A 19,434-nucleotide genomic window follows, 5' to 3' on the forward strand; every position below is an offset into this window, starting at 1 on the left:
AAGGAAAAGGGGAAGTTTGAATTTCCAGAATGGTGCAATGAGTCGAAGGTGGAATGGTTTGAATAGGTTAAAACTTCGAAATGTTGTATTGTTGTATCTTTTTTTGTCGTTATTTAGTTTTTTATTAAACATTTAAAACTAGATGAGGCAATTCCTGAAGGAATTGCGTGTGATTGCTCCAATGCTGATTATGAACTGAAATCTCGGAATTATTTTAGCATTGTTGAAATCAAGCACACAACTCCTGAAGTTGGAACAATTGGAATCTGACGAAATAAGTGGAACTTTGAAGGATGTCCCATTGATTTCAATAGGAATTTCCCCAAAACTTAGTCCATGAGTACTGTGCCTATTAGCAACATTAGCAATGACCTGCTAGTCCTTATACTTGTTCAACCAACCCTTTTAAGTTACGGTTTGGTAGTTAACATGGACTACGATTGAAACCGTGATTCAGGATGGTGTGTGGAAAAGTTAAATTCCTGTGTCAAATGTCCAGACCACAAACAACAAGATTAAATAAATGTCTGTTGAAAAGTAATACTGAATTTGTCATTTGACTGGGGGCTCTGTTTGATTGATTTGTCAAAAAGTCTTTGACAGTAAAGAAGACTGCCTATGTCCAGTGTAGATTAAAGTCTTGACATTACCTGACCTGTGTGATTGTTAGTGATGGGTTGATGAGGCGTTGCACAGCCTTTTGACACATTTATAAACTGTATTGATCCTGTGTCACTAAATACTGACATCTGCTGGACATTAAAATTCCCTACAGGAAATCTATGGACCAACTCAACTGACACTGATTTTATGACCTAGTATATAAAATAATATAAACCAAGTCATTGAATTTCATTTAGGATTATTTCATATCTTCATTTAAATAATACCATATTTTTTTAAATACTTTTTAGATACAGTCAATAAATAATGTGAACATGTATCATAACATGGAAATCTAAGAGAACGTGTTGTGAATGAGGATAGTTGTGGACTGGGAATTCTTTTTTTTTTTACACATGCGCTCTGATTACGCACTATTGATTGATTGATTGAAACTTTTATTAGTAGATTGCACAGTTCAGTACATATTCTGTACAATTGACCACTAAATGGTAACACCCGAATAAGTTTTTCAACTATATTAAGTCGGGGTCGGATTCCACGTTAATCAATTCATGGTAAAAACGTAATGAGTGATCCATCGAGCTGGATTTGAACCAGTGTCCTAAAGAACTCAGCATAAGCTAATACAGCTTTCCACTTTATCAACTGAGCTATCGAAAGGATTAGCTGTTACTGCACACCGACACAGTGTTTGGTACATTGAGTTCGACGCAGATGTCGATGCATCAGTGTTGTCGGGTCTCCCACTAATTATCGTTCAGAATAACCAGGAATAGAGATATTGCACAGGCAGTCCATGCATACTGTGCCCTCTGGGCAACAGTAGCAATGAAATGCCCAGTCACCTGGGAATCTGGCCGCATAGTCTTTATACCTGCTCAACCAACCTTTTTAAGTTACGGTTGGGTAGTTAACATGGGCGCCTATTGCATCGAACCTTGATAGCTGTTCAGCAAACCATTTTAAGTTACAGTTTTAACAAGTACCAATCGTTGAAACCGTGAGTCAGGATGGTGTGTGGAAAAGCTAAATGCCCTTGTCAGTCTCCCTGATAGTAAAATTGTGAAAGCAAACTTTTTGACGAATGCTCTATTAAAATGTGACATTCGATATTGGTTTTACCATCGACTGGTGATTTTGATGTGTTGCCCAAACAGTGAAGTAGACCGTTAATGTTCTATTAATAGCAAAACCCTTGGACTCTGAAAGTTGTAACATGTTGAAAACTGTGAAAAGAGTAATCGCTGCAAAGACTTTGTAGAAGCAAGAATTTTGGAAAATCCTGGACTTTCCAAAATGCTGTAATAGGTTAAAAAAATGTGGAACCATTATATTGTTGTATCTTTATTTATAGATATTTTCCTTTTTTATTAAACATTTAAAAGTAAATGAGGCCATTCCTGAAGGAATTGTATACGAACGCTCCAATGCTGGGAGACTGACACAGGCATTTTGCTTTTACACACACCATTCTGACCCACGGTTTCAACACTTGGTACTTCTTAAAACCGTAACTTAAAAGGGTTGGCTAAACAGCTACTAAGGTACGAGGCAATTGGCACCCATGTTAACTACCCAACCGTTACTTAAAAAGGTTGGTAGAACAGCTATAAGGACTACGCAGCCAGTCTGCGGCCGGGCAGCCCCTCGCTGCTGTTGCCCGGAGGGCACAGCATGCATGGGCTGCCCGGCGGCCGGGCAGCCCATGCATGCTGGTGCCCGGCGGCCGGGCAGCCCATGCATGCTGGTGCCCGTTGCCCGGGCTCCTTGTGTTTTCTTTCTACTTACTAAATATATCATTTCTGTTCCAAATAGCATCACTGATGTCAACGGCAACATTTGATGATCATTTGAAAAATTAAAAATCCTGCGGTATAGGCATCTTTGGCAGGAGGTGTCTTCTGCCAAGGCATTTACTCTCCTGAAGGAATAAATAAAGTAGTATCTAATCTAAATTTATTGATGTCTTGGACAATTTTTCAATCGGTGGAGAATTGTTGAAGTAATAACATGTTGAAATGACAAATGGTAATACGGAATTTCGGGAAAACAGACAATTCTTCAACTTCCTATGCAGAAGAAAGCTTCGACGGTGGAACAGTTAAAACGCGTTGAAAAATGTGGAAGGTGTAGTCGCCAGAAAAAGGGTGGAAATAGGGCTTCGGAAAAGCAGGAATTCTGGAAAATCCTCAACTTTTTTTGACAAGGAAAAGGGGGAGTTTGAATTTCCAGAATGGTGCAATGAGTCGAAGGTGGAATGGTTTGAATAAGTTAAAACTTCGAAATGTTGTATTGTATCTTTTTTTATCATTATTTTTATTTTTTATTAAACATTAAAAACTAGATGAGGCAATTCCTGAAGGAATTGCGTGTGATTGCCCCAATGCTGATGATGAACTGGAATCCCGGAATTATTTTAGCATTGTTGAAATCAAGCACACGATTCCTGAAGAGTCTGAAAATTTTGAAGTTGGAACAGTTGGAATCAGATGGAATAAGTGGAACTTTGAAGGATGTCCCATTGATTTCAATAGGAATTTCCCCAAAACTTAGTCCATGAGTACTGTGCCTATTAGCAACATTAGCAATCACCTGCTAGTCCTTATTGTTGTTCAACCAACCCTTTTAAGTTACGGTTTGGTAGTTAACATGGACTACGATTGAAACCGTGATTCAGGATGGTGTGTGGAAAAGTTAAATTCCTGTGTCAAATGTCCAGACCACAAACAACAAGATTAAATAAATGTCTGTTGAAAAGTAATACTGAATTTGTCATTTGACTGGGGGTTCTGTTTGATTGATTTGTCAAAAAGTCTTTGACAGTAAAGAAGACTGCCTATGTCCAGTGTAGATTAAAGTCTTGACATTACCTGACCTGTGTGATTGTTAGTGATGGGTTGATGAGGCGTTGCACATCCTTTTGACACATTTATAAACTGTATTGATCCTGTGTCACTAAATACTGACATCTGCTGGACATTAAAATTCCCTACAGGAAAGGGCAGGGCAGGGCAGGGCAGCTGTTGCCCGGTCTCCTTCTTTATTCGCTCTACTTACTAAATATATAATTTCTGGTCCGAATAGCATCACTGATGTCAACGGCGACATTTGATGATTATTTGAAAAATAAGAAATCCTGCGGTATAGGCATCTTTGGCAGTCTGCTCTTTGTAGTTTTACATTTAATCAGGAGGTGTCTTCTGCCAAGGCATTTACTCTCCTGAAGGAATAAATAAAGTAGTATCTAATCTAAATTTATTGATGTCTTGGACAATTTCTCAATCGGTGGAGAATTGTTGAAGTAATAACATGTTGAAATGGCCGCAGGTGTATAGAATCAAGCACTTAGGCATGGAGACTGTTTTTACAAACATTTGTGAAAGAATGGGCCGCTCTCAGTGATTTCCAGCGTGGAACTGTCATTGGACGCCACCTTTGCAACAAATCCAGTGGCGAAATTTCCTCGCTCCTAAATATTCCAAAGTCAACTGTCGGCTTTATTATAAGAAAATGGAAGAGTTTGGGAACAACATCAACTCAGCCACCAATTAGTAGACCATGTAAACTGACAGAGAGGGGTCAGCGGAGAAATGACGGTGCGGTGTTGGTTTTCAGGAGTTGGGCTTGGCCCCTTAGTTCCAGTGAAAGGAACTTTGAATACTCCAGGATACCAAAACCTTTTGGACAATTCCACGCTCCTAACATGATTGTGCACCACTGCACAAAGCAAGGGCCATAAAGGCATGGATGACAGAGTCTGATGCAGCTGAACTTGACTGGCCTGCACAGAGTCCTGACCTGAACCCAATAGAACACCTTTGGGATGAATTAGAATGGAGACTGAGAGCCAGGCCTTCTCCACCAACATCAGTGTGTGACCTCCCCAATGCGCTTTTGGAAGAATGGTGGAAAATTCCTATAAAGACGCTCGGCAACCTTGTGGACAGCCTTCCCAGAAAAGTTGAAGCTGTAATAGCTGCAAAAGGTGGACCCACATCATATTGAACGCTATGGGTTAGGAATGATATGGCCCTTCAAGTTCATATGTGAGTCAAGGCAGGTGGCCAGATACTTTTGGCAATATAGTGTATTTGTTGGCGGCGGTGGTTTGCCTTGGAATAATCCAATATTTTGCATAAATGGCTGTAAAAAAACATGAAATGCAAAACATTCATGTTTAGAATGAGTGTTGTCACAGTTCCACAATTAACAAATGTACTTTTAAATTCACTATAAATTTACAAGAATATTGGTCAATATTATTACATATGTAAATATATATTGTATATTTTAAAACATTAATTCATTATTGAATTCACTACTTCTATTGAAAACTGCTTCAAACTGTCAAGTATTTAAAGAGGTCCTATTATTCGAGAACCACTGGACCAGGATGGCGCAAGCGGGGATCGAACCTGGAACCCTCAAGTTGCTGGCACGGCCGCTCTACCAACCAAGCTGTACCGCCCTTTAAAATGGTAATACTAACTGTGGGGTGTTTTACCGCGGTTATCATTAATACCATTCATGGTTACATCCCTAGAGTGATTTTAGATGTGGGAGGGGCCCACAGATGCACTCGCTGGTCACATGCATTCATGGTCTACAAAAGTCTTTCCAATGGATGAGTCACTTTTTGGAAAAAGAGGTCTGATTACGCAATATAGCAAGAAAGTGGTTACGTTGGCAACACTGATCCCTTCCTGCTACATGGTCTTATGCTCTGGCAGACCAAGTGAGTTACAAGGTGTCTATGAGCAATTTTATGGGAGACACTTGACATGGAGGTGATCATCTTTAGCCCGCTGTTCCTCCACAGCCAACCCGCTGGGCATCCTCATCGCCAACATGGCGTCTCCAAAGATCGCTCGCACGGCACAACTCCCACTTTTGGTGAGTTATATAGAATTACTGAATAGCTGATTAAAGGATCTCAAGGTAAAAATAAATGTTCACCTGTCATCCTTCAGATGTTGGTCTATGCCGTTGTTGCCTGCGTCAGCTGTTTCCTCGTCACCATGGGCATGCGGTGCAGTGCCCCCCCCCCCCGACGCCGCCATCGGCCAGCGCAGAACATTCCACCTCGGAACCCTTCAGACATGGCTTCAAACTGGTAGGAAACATCCTGCACTGCAATAAGTCAGTGTTCAAAAACGAGGAAAAAACAAACTAAAATTAGGGGTATTTAGCAATATTATCTGCCAATAAAAGAAGAAGGTTTATCTTGTCAAGACTTTCCAAAACAGGTCAAATTAGCAAACCTCTATGGACCAAAAAATACCTTAAAATAAGTATATTCTCACTAATAACAAGTGCACTTTTCTTGGTAGAAAAAAAGAGACCTTTTTCCTCAATATGTTGAAGAGTATTCTTACATGAAGTAAACGCTAAGGCCATTATCTTGACGTAACGATATGCGTTCGGCATCATGATTTTTTTTTTCATGCTTGAAGTAAGACATTTTTTACTTTAAAAAAGCAGTTTTCTACTTGTGCTGATGACACAGATTTGCAACAGTTGATATTCTAGTTTCAAGCATGTTTTACTCAATATAGGTCATAAGAGTGTGGTACGCCAGCTGCACCGAAGCAGACAAACAGGCGATTCAGAGGGTCATCAAGTCTCCACAAAAAATCATCGGCTGCCCCCTGCCCTCCTTGAAGGATTGACATAACTCCCGGTACCTCAACAAAGCAAAAAGCATCACCAAGGACAGCACACACCCCGGCTTCCACCTGTTCCACCTGCTACCATCGGGCAGGCGCTTCAGGTGCATCAGAGCCAGAACAAACAGACTCAGAGACAGCTTCTTTCCCAGAGCTGTCACCATGTTGAACTCTAACTTAATAATAATAATAATAATAATAATAATTCACCCCTATACAATATCCTACCCTAATACCCTACTGTGCAATACTACCCATCCATCCATTTTCTACCGCTTATTCCCTTCAAGTGCAATACGTCCGACACTGATTATTATTTATTACTTTGGTACTCTTGTCTTGTTCTGTATATTGTACAGTATTTTGTATTTCTATAGTGTTTTGTATATTGTACAGGATTGCTTCTTATTTTTATTGGATTGTAGTCTGTTTATTTCAATTGATAGTTTTTCCTTTATTACCTCTCGTGCCCATATTTGTTTCCACTACCGCACCTTAAGTTGGAGTCCTTAATCTCGTTCTATGCAAATATAATGACAATAAAGTCCATTCTATTGTATTTTATTCTATTCTATAACATCTCAGCAACAAGCTGTAATATCTTACTGAGATCATTTAGGAGCAAAACCCTTAAAACAAGTGAAACACTAACATCAAATCTGCTTAGTGAGAAGAATGATCTTATCAGACAGAAAAGAAGCAAATATCACCCTTATTTGAAATATTTAATCTTACTTTTTTTTTTGTGCAAATATATTTGATTTGATTTTACAGTTAAAATGACAAACAGTCACATCCACTCATACACACACACATACACACTTGAGGAGAGAGGTGCACATGAACTTTAACAACTCAAGGTTTACAGTACAGACATTATTAGAAAATATACCCAAATATTGTATATATATATATATATACACATACACACACACATATATATATACATATATCCATCCATCCTGCTGCGGCTCACGATCAGCAGGCTATCCAGATCACAGCAAAATGGATGAACATACCTCGGCATCAAGGATCCTCAGCAAGTGTTCACAAGATCACCTCCCGAGGGCCTGTCCACCGTACACACTTAGAGGGGAAAAAAAGGAAAAGTTACAGGGCTTGATCAATACAAAAAAAACTGAACAAAAAAGCAAGTAAACCATGACAAAACCATATCAGAAGTGACACAAGAAAAACAAGTGTAGTGTTGAATCAGTACAAAAGATAATAACAATAAAGATAAAAAAGGAATACAACTACAATAAGATGGCAGTTTAGTTTTTCTTTAAATGTCTATAAGTTATGCTTCAATATATGTCAGTAAAGGTTTCCAGGTTAATTCCCATTTGTTCATATTTGTAGAGTTTATAAATCTTATTTTTTCAAGAGTCATTACATTCACAAGTTCATTTAAGCAGTTCCTGAAGTTGGGTGCAGATAGACTATTCCAGTCTCTGAGAATGAGTCTTTTGGCCAAAACCGTCCCAAGCAGCAACACACTTCTAATATGTTTTGGAAGCTTTTGTGTTTCTGAAGACCACCCAAATAAGATCATATCCCTATCAGGGACAATTTGTCTCTGATATACCCCCGAGTAAAAAAAGAAAATGCTGGACCAAAATGATTGAATAATTGGACATCCCCAAAAGGAGTGAGACAATGATCCTTCAGCAGATTTACATTTATCACAAAGTGGAGATGTATCAGGATAAAATGTGTGTAATAAAACTTTCGAATAGTAAAAAGGATGAATCACTTTAAACTGTATGAGCCTATGTCTGCTGTTAATTGAGCACTTGTGAATTTGAGAGAGTGTCTGTTCCCATTGCTGATTGGGTATTGTTGTTCTTAGTTCCTGTTCCCATGCTCTTTTAACACTGTCTGCTGATGTCATGGACATAATGAAGCAGCTGACAAATTTAGCGATAGACTTTTTACTTGTGGGTGGTAAATTTAATACTTCTAAAAGAGGATGTTTTTCATTTACCAGCTGAGACTTTGAAATGTTTTCTTTGATAAATGTTTTTACCTGCAAATAGCAAAACCAACTGAATTGGGACAAATTAAATTTGATTCGCAATTGCTCAAATGACACAAGACTTTCCTCGACATAAATGTCTTTGATGCATTTAATTCCATTTGAGTACCAGTCAAAAAATGTTGTATCTGTTATCGATGGAATAAATGCATGATTGTGATATATTGGTGAATACATAGTTACATTGGAAATATTCAATTGTTTTTTAATTTGAGAAAGAATTTTGATAGAATTTCGTACTACAACACTATGACGTATTGATTTAATTGAAGAGACTGGTTTAGTCAAAAGTAGCGATAGCAATGATGTATAAGGTTTCACTAATGACTGCAGTTCCAATTTCAGCCATAAGGGAGCAGAATTAAGAGATTCATTATTTGGGGACCCCATCTTCCAATAGGTCAATGCGTTCAGATTTGATGCCCAATAATATTTTTTGAACATTGGAAGATCCAGTCCCCCTTCCTCTGTAGATCTAAATAAGTGCTTTTTGGATATTCTGCGTTTTTTACATCCCCACACAAAATCTAGAACTAAAGATTCAAGTTTTTGGAAAAAATCTACAGCAATTACAATTGGTCAATTTTAAAAAAGATAAATACATTTTGGCAAGGTGATCATTTTGATAGCATTCACCTTGCCTAACATAGAGAGAGGTAGGGTCTTCCAATACTCAATACACACTTTCAGTCTCTCAAAGGCTTCAATAAAGTTCAACTTTAGTAATGATTCATCATTTTGAGATATTTTTAAGCCAAGATAGGATATGTAATTTTCTGCGACTTTAACTGGATTTTGACTGATCTCAACATGATCTCCTAGGAACATAAGCTCACTTTTGGACCAGTTTATTTTATAACCAGATATTCTACCAAAAGAGTCTACATATTCTAAAAGAAGTGGTAGTGCAACTTCTGGCTCAGTAAGTGTAACAAGTACATCATCTGCATAAAGTGAGATGAGACTCTCTGATGAGCCCACTGAAAATCCTTTAATATTAGACTTCATTCTTAAACCAATAGCCAGTGGTTCGAGGGCCAAATTGAAGAGTAAGGGCGAAAGGCAGTCACTCTGTCTCACTCCGCGGTGTAATTCAAAACTATCCGATATTACATTATTAGTTATGACATATGATTTTGGTGCAGAATAAATGATTTGAACCCATTTTATGAAATGTTCTCCCAATCCAAATAATTTGGGAACATGAAAAAGATAAGCCCACTCAATTGAATCAAAAGCTTTATGAGCATCCAGAGTCAGGACGGCAGCCTTTTTGTTTCCTGTGCAGTCAGAGTACAATACGTTCAGTAATCTCCGTACATTGCCAAAAGAAGGTCTGTCCGGGATGAAACCCACCTGATCTGGATGAATCATTTCTGTTATGTGGTTGCGAGTACCTTAGTTAGAATCTTATGGTCTAAATTGAGCAGGGAGATAGGTCTAGAATTGGCTGGATCAAGTGGATTTTTTCCCTTTTTTGGTATTATACATATATGGGCTTCATACAAAGAACTTGGAAGTTTGTTGTTCACAAAAGAATCATTTAACATTCTAAGTATTATAGGGGATAGTATTTCACTGAAAGCTTGATAAAACTCCGCACCAAATCCATCTGGACCAGGGCTTTTATTCAAGGAGAAAGATTTCAGTGCTTTTTGCAGTTCTTCAGTTGAAATAGTGTTGTCTAAAGAATTCTGATGATTTGGACTCAGTTGAGGTAAGTTTAATGTGGTAAAAAAATCATTGAAATCATTAACCGATATAGCTGCATTAGATTGATATCATTCTGAATAAAAGTCTTTGAAGACATTATTGATATCCTTTAGATCTGTACATGTTTCACCTGTTTTTGAGCATATTTTGTGAATAGCAGCTTTGGCTTGATCTCCTTTGAGCTGTCTAGATAGAAGTTTTTGTGGTTTATCGGATATTTCAAAATGTTTTTGTTTATTTTTCAGCAGGAGTTTAGATACTTCCCCATGAAGAAGAAGAGAGTTGTATTCATTTTTCAGTTCCAGCATCTTATTGTAATCAGACTGCAAAAGAGAATTTATATGAATTTTTTCCATTTCTTTTTCTAATTCTCTCTGCCTTTTTCTTGTTTCTCTTTGTTTTGAGGTTTCAAATGAAATGATATATCCTCTCACAGTAGCTTTAAGAGCTTCCCACAATGTGGAGTCTGAGACCTCTCCGTTATCATTCACCTCAATAAAATCTTGGATAATCTTGTTTATATACTCTTTAAAATCTTCAGATAATAATAGTTGTGGATTAAATCTCCATTTTTGTTGGATTTTAAGGAGATCAATTTGAATCTGCAAACTCCCAGGACTGTGATCTGAGATGATTCTACTATGGTACTCAGGATTACTGACATTGGAGAGGGCAGAGGCTTCCACTAAAAAGTAATCAATTCTCGTGTAGGAATTGTGTACAGCGGAGTAAAATGAATGCTCCCTTTTATTAGGGTGTTTTACTCTCCATATGTCTATGATATTTCTTGATCTCATAAGATTATTAATAGTTTTAGTTGAGTTAGCAATGACATGAGATTTAGTTGACAATCTATCTAAAGTGGGGTCCAAAAGGCAGTTAAAATCACCACCAATGTAGATATGAGAGGAGCTATCATCAGGAAGTAGACCAAAGACTCCATGATAAAAGTTGGAGTCATCAGTGTTTGGTCCATAGATATTCCAAAAAGTTACTGGCTAGGATGTAATATGACCATTCAATAAAATAAATCTTCCATTAGGGTCAATTATTTTTGATGTAAGTATGAAAGGCACATTTTTATGAAATAAAATAGCTCCACCTCTAGCTTGTGAAGTAAAGGGTGCGTGATAAACCTGAGATATCCAGCTTGTTTGAAGTTTGTGTTGGTTGTCTTTACAGAGATGTGTTTCTTGTAAGAATACAACATCTGCTTTTAATGAATTTAAATGGGAAAAAACCTTCCCTGTCAAGCTATATTTCTAACAAAGACAAATCATTATTTCTTCTAGATTTTCCAGAACAACATTTTTAAAAAAGAAATTCAAGACTTTGAAATAAGATTTAAATTGGATTCTACAGATTTTCGAGATTTGCCAGAATAATTTTTGGGGAATTTCAATCATAATAAGTGTGAAGAAATATTTCACAAATATTTTTCCTTGTAAAAAACAGAAGCTAAAATGGAGAATTAAATTAAAATGTATTTATTATTATTTACAATAAAAAATAATACATTTATTTGAACATTGATTTCAATTTTCAGGAAAGAATTTAAAAGGTATATGTGTTTAAAAATCCTAAAATCATTTTTAAGGTTGTATTTTTTCTCTAAAATCGTCTTTCAGAAAGTTATAAGAAGCAAAGTAAAAAAAATAAATGAATTTATTTAAAAGCAAAGTAAAAAATAAATGAATTTATAAACAAGTGAAGACCAAATCTTTAAAATATTTTCTTGGATTTTTTAATTCTATTTGAGTTTTGTCTCTCTTAGAATTAAAAATGCCGATCAAAGCGAGACCAGCTTGCTAGTAAATAAATACAATTTAAAGTATTTTTTGCCATTGCTCTAAACAAAAAATAATGACAAAAAAAAAGCCATGTTATAATTAATTATTTTCAAAGCTACAATTAGTTCAAAATATTCACTTTAAAATGTTTTATGTGGTAAATATTGCATATATTGTGCAGTTGCCATATAAAAACCAAGTTTTCTTTGACAAAAGAGCATAAAACAAACAAAATAATAGTTCAAATGTAAAATCAACAGATATATCTGAAGTTGATCTCGTAACTTAAGTTATAAAAAAAAAAACCTAATAAAAATGTATCACTTTCTGAGTGGGGCACCTTTTTGATCCCAAATATATTTACTGGTATTTTATTTATCTTTTCACTGTGATGACTCCAAAATAATAAAGAATTCAAATCAATGGTGTCCTGAATTATTGATCTTTTAGGGCTCTAATTACTAAATACTGCATATTTCTGTTTTACTATTAAAAAAACAAAGACGTTTTTGACAGAAATGCCATAAAACCTTTTTTTTTTTTTAATGTTGATATAAAGATTTACTGTAAGCATTAAATAAAATATAAAACTTTGACTTATTTTTAACATGTTATTAACTGAGACCCTTTATGGTCCTCGGGACCCATAAAGGTAAAATAATTTTTAAAAATCTATATACCGTATTTCCTTGAATTGCCGCAGGACATATAGTATGCGCCTGCCTTGAATTACTGCCTTCGCAAAATAATTAGTGCATGCTTAGTATTACCGCCTGGTCAAACTGGTGACACTTCCCCTGTCATCATTTTCAAAATGGAGGAGGCTGATTTCAATAACGGTCATTTGAAATCGCATAAAGGGAAGAAGATGAACAGCTATTCAGTAGGATTTAAGGTCCAAGCTTACATCACAGTCCTATTTTTACTGCATGCCTTTGGTAAGTGCCGGAGTGAAAGAGGTTTTAAAATAATTAGCGCATGCTTACTTTTACCGTATGCCTTTGGTAAGCGCAGGAGTGAGAAGAGGCTTTAAATGAATTATCGCCCCGGCGGCAATTCCAGGAAATACGGTATTTTGTTATGGTTTGAAAATGACAAATATCAAAATGGCCCCCGCATACTTCTATTTTTCCCTGTGCGGCCCTCAGTGGAAAAAGTTTGGACTCCCCTGGCCTAATGGTTGATAATTCTGATGTAAGTACACGGAAGGGAAATAAAGCAGGGTTTCTTCTTCACAATACTACTCAAGTCAAAGTAAAAAGTCTTCTGTTTTCAGTGAAAACAAATGCAAGACAATTATTTGATCATTCCCAAACACGCCATCAGCTAATGACATACACCTGCTGCTTTATGCTAGCGCGTCATCTAGTGGCGCCATTATGTAAGACAACTATCAGCACAAAAAGTATGTTGCAGTAAAACTACTCTGACGAGTACATTTTTGTTTTCAAAGTGACGTAAGTGCATGTAACGGAGTAAATGTCGCACGTTACTACTCACCTCCGCAGATGTGTTGGACAAAAGCAAATCAGCGTGGAAAAATGGGCTTCTTTTGCATAAATCGCGCCTGCGTGGGAACCAGCCAATGAGACGTCAGTTTTGAAATCACGTGACACGAGTGTTACCAAACCAGCATGAAAAGGACCCGACACGGGCGGAGTGGGCGGGGCTTGTTTACAGCGCAAATAAACATGATAGCAGCGTTAAAGGCAGATTTCTGCACTAGTGATATTTTTATAAATATGTGGTTGCTTTTATATATGTGTATATATATATATATATATATATATATATATATATATATATATATATATATATATATATATATATATGTGTGTGTGTGTGTGTGTACATATATATATGTGTGTGTGTACATATATATATGTGTGTGTGTACATATGTGTCTGTATACATATATATATATACATATATATGTGTATACATATACATATCTATATATATGTGTGTGTGTATATACATATATATACGTATACATATATATATATATACATATTTTTATATATATATATATATATATATATATACATACGTATATATGTGTGTGTACATATATATATATACACACACATATGTATATATATGTGTATATATACATACACATGAATAAGCGATAGAAATGGATGGATGTATGTTTACACACATATATATGTGTATACATATATATGTGTGTATACATATATATATATATATATACACGTGTATATATATATATACATACAGATATGAATAAGCAGTAGAAAATGGATGGATGGATGTATACACACACATATATATACATGTGCATGTGTGTGTATACATATATATACGTGTGTGTATATATATATATATATATATATATATATATATATATACACACACATATTTATATGTGTGTATATACACATTTGTGTATGTATATATATACACACACACACACATACACATATATACACACACATATATATATATATATATATATATATATATATATACACACACATATAGATACACATTTATCAATCAATCAATCAATGTTTATTTATATAGCCCTAAATCAAAAGTGTCTCAAAGGGCTGCACAAACCACAACGACATCCTCTGTAGGACCCACATAAGGGCAAGGAAAACTCACCCCAGTGGGACTTCGGTGACAGTGACAATGATGACTATGAGAAACCTTGGAGAGGTTTGTCAATGTTCTATTAATAGCAAACCCCTTGGACTTTGAAAGTTATAACATGTTGAAAACTGTGAAAAGAATACTCGCTGCAAAGAAGGCTTTGTAGAAGCAAGAATTTTGGAAAATCCTGGACTTTCCAAAATGGTGTAATAGGTTAAAAAATGTGGAACCATTGTATTGTTGTATCTTTATTTATAGTTATTTTCCTTTTTTATTAAACATTTATAAGTAAATGAGGCCATTCCTGAAGGAATTGTATACAAACGCTCCAATGCTGGGAGACTGACACAGGCATTTTGCTTTTACACACACCATTCTGACCCACGGTTTCAACACTTGGTACTTCTTAAAACCGTAACTTAAAAGGGTTGGCTAAACAGCTACTAAGGTACTAGGCAATTGGCACCCATGTTAACTACCCAACCGTAACTTAAAAAGGTTGGTTGAACAGCTATAAGGACTACGCAGCCGGGCAGCCCTTCGCTGCTGTTGCCCGGAGGGCACAGCATGCATGGGCTGCCCGGCGGCCGGGCAGCCCTTCGCTGCTGTTGCCCGGAGGGCTGCCCGGCGGCCGGGCAGCCCTTCGCTGCTGTTGCCCGGAGGGCACAGCATGCATGGGCTGCCCGGCGGCCGGGCAGCCCTTCGCTGCTGTTGCCCGGGCTCCTTGTGTTTTCTTTCTACTTACTAAATATATCATTTCTGTTCCAAACAGCATCACTGATGTCAACGGCAACATTTGATGATCATTTGAACAATTAAAAATCCTGCGGTATAGGCATCTTTGGCAGGAGGTGTCTTCTGCCAAGGCATTTACTCTCCTGAAGGAATAAATAAAGTAGTATCTAATCTAAATTTATTGATGTCTTGGACAATTTTTCAATCGGTGGAGAATTGTTGAAGTAATAACATGTTGAAATGACAAATGGTAATACGGAATTTCGGGAAAACAGAGAATTTTTCCACTTATGCAGAAAAAAGCTTCGACGGTGGAACAGTTAAAACGCGTTGAAAAATGTGGAAGGTGTAGTCGCCAGAAAAAGGGTGGAAATAGGGCTTCGGAAAAGCAGGAATTCTGGAAAATCCTCAACTTTTTTTGACAAGGAAAAGGGGAAGTTTCAATTTCCAGAATGGTGCAATGAGTCGAAGGTGGAATGGTTTGAATAGGTTAAAACTTCGAAATGTTGTATTGTATCTTTTTTTATCATTGTTTTTATTTTTTATTAAACATTAAAAACTAGATGAGGCAATTCCTGAAGGAATTGCGTGTGATTGCTCCAATGCTGATGATGAACCGAAATCCTGAAATTATTTTAGCATTGTTGAAATCAAGCACACGATTTCTGAAGAGTCTGAAAATTTTGAAGTTGGAACAGTTGGAATCAGACGGAATAAGTGGAACTTTGAAGGATGTCCCATTGATTTCAATAGGAATTTCCCCAAAACTTAGTCCATGAGTACTGTGCCTATTAGCAACATTAGCAATGACCTGCTAGTCCTTATACTTGTTCAACCAACCCTTTTAAGTTACGGTTTGGTAGTTAACATGGACTACGATTGAAACCGTGATTCAGGATGGTGTGTGGAAAAGTTAAATTCCTGTGTCAAATGTCCAGACCACAAACAACAAGATTAAACAAATGTCTGTTGAAAAGTAATACTGAATTTGTCATTTGACTGGGGGCTCTGTTTGATTGATTTGTAAAGAAGTCTTTGACAGTAAAGAAGACTGCCTATGTCCAGTGTAGATTAAAGTCTTGACATTACCTGACCTGTGTGATTGTTAGTGATGGGTTGATGAGGCGTTGCACAGCCTTTTGACACATTTATAAACTGTATTGATCCTGTGTCACTAAATACTGACATCTGCTGGACATTAAAATTCCCTACAGGAAATCTATGGACCAACTCAACTGACACTGATTTTATGACCTAGTATATCCAATAATATAAACCAAGTCATTGAATTTCATTTAGGATTATTTCATATCTTCATTTAAATAATACTATATTTTTTTAATACTTTTTAGATACAGTCAATAAATAATGTGAACATGTATCATAACATGGAAATCTAAGAGAACGTGTTGTGAATGAGGATAGTTGTGGACTGGGAATGTTTTTTTTTTTTTACACATGCGCTCTGATTACGCACTATTGATTGATTGAAACTTTTATTAGTAGATTGCACAGTTCAGTACATATTCTGTACAATTGACCACTAAATGGTAACACCCCAATAAGTTTTTCAACTTAAGTCGGGGTCGGATTCCACGTTAATCAATTCATGGTAAAAACGTAATGAGTGATCCATCGAGCTGGATTTGAACCAGTGCCCTAAAGAACTCAGCATAAGCTAATACAGCTTTCCACTTTATCAACTGAGCTATCGAAAGGATTAGCTGTTACTGCACACCGACACAGTGTTTGGTTCATTGAGCTCGACGCAGATGTCGATGCATCAGTGTTGTCGGGTCTCCCACTAATTATCGTTCAGAATAACCAGGAATTGAGATATTGCACAGGCAGCCCATGCATACTGTGCCCTCTGGGCAACAGTAGCAATGAAATGCCCAGTCACCTGGGAGTCTGGCCGCATAGTCGTTATACCTGCTCAACCAACCTTTTTAAGTTACGGTTGGGTAGTTAACATGGGCGCCTATTGCATCGAACCTTGATAGCTGTTCAGCAAACCATTTTAAGTTACAGTTTTAACAAGTACCAATCGTTGAAACCGTGAGTCAGGATGGTGTGTGGAAAAGCTAAATGCCCTTGTCAGTCTTCCTGATAGTAAAATTGTGAAAGCAAACTTTTTGACAAATGCTCTATTAAAATGTGACATTCGATATTGGTTTTACCATCTACTGGTGATTTTGATGTGCTGCCCAAACAGTGAAGTAGACCGTCAATGTTCGATTATTAGCAAAACCTCAGACTCTGAAAGTTGTAACATGTTGAAAACTGTGAAAAGAGTCATCGCTGCAAAGAAGACTTTGTAGAAGCAAGAATTTTGGAAAATCCTGGACTTTCCAAAATAGTGTAATAGGTTAAAAATTGTGGAACCATTGTATTGTTGTATCTTTATTTATAGTTATTTTCCTTTTTAATTAAACATTTAAAAGTAAATGAGGCCATTCCTGAAGGAATTGTATACGAACGCTCCAATGCTGTGGACTGACACAGGCATTTTGCTTTTACACACACCATTCTGACCCACGGTTTCAACACTTGGTACTACTTAAAGCCGTAACTTAAAAGGGTTGGCTAAACAGCTACTAAGGTACGAGGCAATTGGCACCCATGTTAACTACCCAACCGTTACTTAAAAAGGTTGGTAGAACAGCTATAAGGACTACGCAGCCAGTCGGCGGCCGGGCAGACCTTCGCTGCTGTTGCCCGGAGGGCACAGCATGCATGGGCTGCCCGGCGGCCGGGCAGACCTTCGCTGCTGTTGCCCGGAGGGCACAGCATGCATGGGCTGCCCGGCGGCCCATGCTGCTGTTGCCCGGGCTCCTTGTGTTTTCTTTCTACTTACTAAATATATCATTTCTGTTCCAAACAGCATCACTGATGTCAACGGCAACATTTGATGATCATTTGAACAATTAAAAATCCTGCGGTATAGGCATCTTTGGCAGGAGGTGTCTTCTGCCAAGGCATTTACTCTCCTGAAGGAATAAATAAAGTAGTATCTAATCTAAATTTATTGATGTCTTGGACAATTTTTCAATCGGTGGAGAATTGTTGAAGTAATAACATGTTGAAATGACAAATGGTAATACGGAATTTCGGGAAAACAGAGAATTTTTCCACTTATGCAGAAAAAAGCTTCGACGGTGGAACAGTTAAAACGCGTTGAAAAATGTGGAAGGTGTAGTCGCCAGAAAAAGGGTGGAAATAGGGCTTCGGAAAAGCAGGAATTCTGGAAAATCCTCAACTTTTTTTGACAAGGAAAAGGGGAAGTTTCAATTTCCAGAATGGTGCAATGAGTCGAAGGTGGAATGGTTTGAATAGGTTAAAACTTCGAAATGTTGTATTGTATCTTTTTTTATCATTGTTTTTATTTTTTATTAAACATTAAAAACTAGATGAGGCAATTCCTGAAGGAATTGCGTGTGATTGCTCCAATGCTGATGATGAACCGAAATCCTGAAATTATTTTAGCATTGTTGAAATCAAGCACACGATCCCTGAAGAGTCTGAAAATTTTGAAGTTGGAACAGTTGGAATCAGACGGAATAAGTGGAACTTTGAAGGATGTCCCATTGATTTCAATAGGAATTTCCCCAAAACTTAGTCCATGAGTACTGTGCCTATTAGCAACATTAGCAATGACCTGCTAGTCCTTATACTTGTTCAACCAACCCTTTTAAGTTACGGTTTGGTAGTTAACATGGACTACGATTGAAACCGTGATTCAGGATGGTGTGTGGAAAAGTTAAATTCCTGTGTCAAATGTCCAGACCACAAACAACAAGATTAAATAAATGTCTGTTGAAAAGTAATACTGAATTTGTCATTTGACCGGGGGTTCTGTTTGATTGATTTGTCAAAAGGTCTTTGACAGTAAAGAAGACTGCCTATGTCCAGTGTAGATTAAAGTCTTGACATTACCTGACCTGTGTGATTGTTAGTGATGGGTTGATGAGGCGTTGCACAGCCTTTTGACACATTTATAAACTGTATTGATCCTGTGTCACTAAATACTGACATCTGCTGGACATTAAAATTCCCTACAGGAAATCTATGGACCAACTCAACTGACACTGATTTTATGACCTAGTATATCCAATAATACAAACCAAGTCATTGAATTTCATTTAGGATTATTTCATATCTTCATTTAAATAATACCATATTCTTTTAAATACTTTTTAGATACAGTCAATAAATAATGTGAACATGTATCATAACATGGAAATCT

At 36.9% G+C, this 19,434-nt stretch overlaps 1 long non-coding RNA gene across 2 annotated transcripts; it reads right to left on the reverse strand.

Annotated features, from left to right (window-relative positions):
- Positions 1-5,047: 5,047 nt before the first annotated feature.
- On the reverse strand, positions 5,048-13,435 carry LOC133539516 (uncharacterized). 2 transcript variants are annotated; one of them, XR_009803418.1, is made up of 4 exons: positions 13,335-13,435; positions 7,313-7,379; positions 5,584-5,757; positions 5,048-5,514 (listed from the first exon to the last, which is right to left on the reverse strand). It is a non-coding gene; the product is annotated as an uncharacterized LOC133539516 (long non-coding RNA). The 2 variants fall into 2 exon arrangements; XR_009803417.1 differs by having other exon boundaries at positions 5,048-5,757.
- Positions 13,436-19,434: the final 5,999 nt, after the last annotated feature.

The sequence above is a fragment of the Nerophis ophidion genome, linkage group LG21, assembly GCF_033978795.1.
Source record: "Nerophis ophidion isolate RoL-2023_Sa linkage group LG21, RoL_Noph_v1.0, whole genome shotgun sequence".
NCBI lineage: Eukaryota > Metazoa > Chordata > Actinopteri > Syngnathiformes > Syngnathidae > Nerophis > Nerophis ophidion.